The following is a 5,580-nucleotide window of genomic DNA, read 5'->3' as shown; positions in this document are numbered from 1 at the left end:
TACAAACTGCACCGTACAGGACGTTTCGACACCGAGTAAGGTACGCGCGAGGGGCGCGGAGGGGGTTCGAGGGGGGTGGGATATATAACGTCGTAACGCAGCAAAACTTACACGAAACTTTCCTGAGGGAAAAGAGCGGAGAGTCTGCCGACTGCCGCGAATATACGCGCCCCGGAAACTCAGCTTCGACGGAAACATAACGTCGCTCGCGAGAGCATGGAAACAGGGGCGTAAGGCAGCTGGGAGAAGAAGGAAGAAATCGGAGGTGCGGTGCACGTGTCGTGCTCGCGAAGGGTGAAGTGGCTGAAACAGCCTGAACTGCGAGCTCGCGCCTCTAAACTTCGGTCTGCGCCTCCGTGTTACAACGGGAAACTTTATCTCGGATTAAGTTCGTCCTGACCCGTCCCCGGGAGCGCCCGGGAATTATTCTTTGTTTCGACAACGACGCTACCGATCGAATTCCTGGATGGACTTCCGGGTACAGCGTCCAGCGATATTAGAAAAAAATTCATTCCTTTTCGAAGTTATATTTTTGTGGATTCCAGTGTTATCAAATTGTTTTTTTCTTCTTTGGATACATGTATAGTGGTAGTCATTGATTCGTGTATGAAATTTTCTAAAGATTTTCTCTAAATTGCGAGATAATCCGGCGGAGAAATTTGCGTAAAATGAAATTAGCGATCGCTCGATCGAGTACGTTTCACCGAACGGAGAGTTACACGCGTGTTATTCTGGTCCAGTGAACGTGAACTAGATTCTAGGAACGATCGAAAAACCTTGGGTAACCGCAGGTGAGACTCGCGATTAGGATTCGAATAAATCACGGAGCCCTGAAAGTTACGCGTACGCGCTAGTTTGACTCTGAACCGTGTATTCGAAATGTTTTTTATCGAGTTTGTCTGAACGCAAAGTCTAATAAACCTACTAGCAACAACCGTGGATACCAAAGCTGTGCTAACTTTTCTGAGTCTTCCAATTCTTTGGACCTACGACTGTTTTTTCCGTAAAAGCTCGGGCACGATCAAGGATTACACGAGTAATTATGCCGTGGAGAAGTTTCCACGGGGGCGGTTTTGTAAAGAATCGCCGGGGAATTTCTTTTATTCACGTTCCACGGGAAAATTTGAAGGAACGAGTCGACCTGGGACTTGTATCGCGCTGGTACCGGGCAAGTATTTTCGAGTCTTCCCTCTGGTCGCGTTGTCTTAATATGCGCGAACTGCAAAAGTTTCGTCGTAAAAGCGCGACAAGGCAGCGACTCGGCCCAACGAGAATCGGTGCCCTCGCGTCGTTTTGTTCGCGCTACCCCCGAGAAGCACCGTGGGCTCTTTGTATTTAATGCGAGCCGTTAAAAGGCAACTTTCGTCATTAACAAGCTCCGGATGCCCGTTCGAATCGCTTCCAACAATCTATTTCATCCGCGAGGCGAATTACAGCCTCTATTAACCAACGAACGCGTCGCTTTGAATGTTAACGAAGTTTCGGCTCGGAGACGTATCGCGCGACGATGAATATAACAGGAAACTTGTCCGCCATGCCGCTTGTTAGCTAAGCAAACGTTAATTAGCTCGCGATTACACGATGGAAACTCTTCGACGATGGTTGGCGGAAAATTCGCGTTACCAACTCGATACTTTTTACATCTTTTTACGGTGAAATTACCGAGTCGACGGTGCATTCTCTACGACGAGCGTAAATATTCTTAAAACGGACCAAAGTTTTTTGTATGGAAGCGTCGTTATCCCCGTTCCGAGTGGAACAACTTCCGAAAAAAAGAAACATGCTCCGTGTATGGGGGAGGTGAGGGAAGAGGAGGTTCTGGCTCGTACGGTCGATCTTGTTTATTCGATTTCAGGCTTATCAAGCCGAGGGGGCAAGGTGGCGTCGATCGATTACGGAAAAAATAAAGAGCGCGCTTTGAGTTGGCCCGTGGAACACGCTCGACACGGACCCGGTCCTGGCGAGTGCGCCAATTAATTCTCACCGAGGTTTATTTATTTATCGAACGGTCCCGCGGTACCACGGCACTTAATTACCGCGATCTACGCGTCGGAGCCCCGAACGAAAAGAGGCGGCAGGCCGGTGGAGCATCCACGGCGAGGATAAATCAACGGTGGTTGCAGATCCGCGGGCAGATCCTCCTAGCCCTGCGTCCTACCCTGGCCTATCGTCGCGTCTGGAAACGCGGCGATCGTTTCTAACGAGCTCGCGTGTTCGCGATGGCGCGTTTTGTTTCGCGGCGCGATACCGCCGGGGAGAGTTCCGGCGCCGATATGCAGATAGACCCCGCGAGCTCGAAACGCAGGTAGAGAATACAGGAGACCGCGTAGCTAGATGGTCGTAACGGGGGTCCCGCAGGGAGAGTAGCTATCCCTTTTTCCCGACTCCTACGCGCTCGCGAGCCTGTCCCTAATGTCTAATGAATGGCCCCCAATAAATTCATAAGCCGGCCAAAACATGCCCGCGAGATACAGAACACGCCGACCGAGCCGTTCTTCTCCGGCGCATTAACCCGGACCCGAAACCGCGTTTTATATGCCACGGACCGCCCTGGACTGCGACCGGATACCCCAAGTATACGATCTGGAATCCCGCCACCTCCGGGCGACTCCTCCACCCGGACACTTTTGCTCCCAACAGTCGCCGTTTACTCTTAAAAGTCGTTGGCACGACTTGGAATCTTTGCAAAATTTCTATTCACGGAGAGAATTTTTATTCAAAGTATCTTATTGTATGGGGAAAGCCTGAGACACCCCAGATTTTGTATAAAATTTTACTGCTTTAAAAGGTCTACCGATTAAAAAGCTACGTAAGCACCGCGATACAAGGTAGAACGTTTACGGCTGAAGATCGCGTGCATCGGAGATAAGAATGCGGAGAAAAAGAATCGAAGGCAAAATCCCCAAAGGTCGAGGGTTAATTGTTGATGCGATCGGAGGAGGGGGAGGTTAGGTGATTGCGATTTGGGCGTTCCCGCGAGGCTCTCGGAGCACGATAACCCCGAGAACGCGAATAGCCAAGGTGTACGCGTATCGTGGATGCTTGGAGGCGCGTAGATACGCGCGAATCCGGTCGCTTTCGTGGCCGGTGGTCGTATATGCGCGTTACGGTGATACGGTAGACTTTATGGTATCGCGTACAGTGGTAGGCACAGGTCATGGCGTATTCATTTCGACGCCAGCCTCGTAAAGCCGACTTAATTTAATGTACGCTCGGCTCTTGCGACCCTCCTGCTTCTCACCGTTTCATCCCTTCTTGCGCGAGGGAAAATCGAAGAGTTTCTTTGGTCGTGATTTGGTAAAAAACCAGGGGTCAAGTTGGAAACTGAAAGAGATCGTGGCAGTTCCAGCCACGATCCACGGGGCCAGAGGAATGGCGATCGTCGATCGAGCGAGACGGTGGAGAGATCGCGATCCGGCTCCTTCGATGACATTACGGAAACCACCTTCGTGGAACGGATCTCCCGATCGAACACCGTTCTAGAATTCGACTAGTCCCCGGAGGTCGGGGCTCTAGATCATCGTCGATCTCCCGCTTCGAAGAGGGAGACGATCGTCCTCGAGTAATGAGAACAATGCGAGGCACGTGACGCCCGCGGTCATTCTTATCCGACGAGTTTTCTTTCTCCGTCCCGTCCCTGTTGGGTCCCTCCCGCCTCTGCCACCCTCTTTTTATCCTCCCGGCCTTAGCTCGTGCCCTCTCTCTCGGAGTACAACGAGGCCCAGCGAGTTATAGCGGCATGGATCGAGGTAAATAATATATTAATATAAGATACGAGTGGCGGTGCAGTGGTTGGCAGGGCACCAGGAGGTAATGGATGCCCGGGCTCGCTGGAAGTGACGGCTCTCCGCTGGTTGCGTGGCCATTCGTGGTTAAATTCCTGGTTCCTCCGAGTAGACCCCCCGCGGTCTGTGGGCCCCGCTGTCACCACCCCCCGCCAAGGGCCCCCCCTCGAAACTACGCTCGCATGCCTCGGGCACCGCGTTCCTCCACCGCGTTCTCCGCCACGTTTCATCATCCGGCCTAAACCCTACCCCTCCCCGCCTCCTCTTTACGTTTTCTCGTTCTCTGTCCTTCGCCTTCTCGGGGCCCGAGAGTTGCTTCCATTTGCTTACCTCCGTCTCTGTCTTCCGCGGCCTCCCGACCGTCTGGGGCCGCCGTTTCGTTCGCTTCCTTTTGCCTTTCTTTATATCTCTTTCGCGCGCGCGAGCTTTCCTCCGTAATCTCTTAATCTCCAGTATTTCGGGTTTTCTCACACCCCCGGAGGCCGTGTCGAATCCCGCGCGCGCGAAGGAGTTAAATATTTAATTGGGCCTGCCAGTGGACTCGTCATCCAGCAAGGCAACCCTAAGAGGTCGTTTGATAATCTCAAGGAGCGTATGGAAGTAAACGACAGATCGAGTACTAGCGAGAGAGTCAAGAGCGTGGCCCTCTGGTGGCGCGTGCTGGAAGTGTCGCCACAGAACTTCTCCGTAGTTTCGTTTATGAATCAGTGATAAACATTGGGTGTATCGTACGTATAATAGTAAATCGATCTTATCCGCGACGTTAGAAAATTACTTTGAAATTACTACGTAATCGTGCCAGTTACGTGCCAAAATTCTGCAACGTCAAAGAGTGGCCGTAGCAAAGTCCCCGCCTCCGCGGAAGACTCGTTTCCTCCTACGGCCGAGCGATCTGGTAATTCGACCTTGTTTCTTCCCGTCGCCCCGTCCTGTTCGCCATCGCCGCGTCCATGGCGGCCGAGACGATAATCAAATTAGGCCTTAGTGAGCGCGGGGAGGGTCGCGTCGTCGTCGCGATCGTGGAAGCAGAGAAAGGGCAGGGTGGACAGGTGAGAGGACGCGTCGTACGTATCGAACCTGTCGACCGGTCCCGGATTCCATCTAACCGATGGGACAGGACGCGTCTCCTAACAGGCCGTCCTGTTACGGGCGCGTAATTGAAAAATGCACGCTCCTTTCGACGAGCTCCAAGCCTTTCTGTCTCGATGGAACGAACAAAAATACGAACTTTATGGAAAATCAATAAACGAACAAATACTTGTTCAAGTTTAAGAGTTTGTAACTCGTCGACGGCCATTGGGCGTTAAAAACACCGTTGAGAACATTGTTGTACCTCTCAATATTACAATATTACTTTTTAAATAGAAGTAACATAGTGTAATGGACGACATTTGGTAAAAATAAATGGAATTCGCAAGGAACAAGTTTCTCTTTCGTTTATAGCGAATTTTCTTGAAGGAACGTCGCGAAACCGTTCGACTCGATTCGGAGCGACGGTCGCCGCGGTTGGCCAGGTCGCGACAGAACTTAAATTGATACAACACTGTTCGAACGATGCCAGGGAACGATTAGGCGCACCGATCACCCGTGGTCGTCGGGACAAAGGCGGTGGAACGCGGTGAGCGGGCCCACGAAAACCGTGCGAAATCGTTTCGATTCCCATCGGGTACCGTGACCAATACGGCTGAGGGCATCCGTTCATGAGGATACGGTCCTGGGGAAAGACAGAAGGCAGGTACGGGCGGAGAAGGGCCGAAAATAGCCACGACGCTAACCGGTGCTAGGCCCGGCACGG

This window comes from Colletes gigas, unplaced genomic scaffold (assembly GCF_013123115.1).
Source record: "Colletes gigas isolate AHSC1104 unplaced genomic scaffold, ASM1312311v1 Colletes_gigas_Sc00005, whole genome shotgun sequence".
Taxonomy (NCBI): Eukaryota; Metazoa; Arthropoda; class Insecta; order Hymenoptera; family Colletidae; genus Colletes; species Colletes gigas.
The sequence above is the reverse complement of the archived record's forward strand: the minus strand, read 5'-3'. Positions refer to the sequence as shown.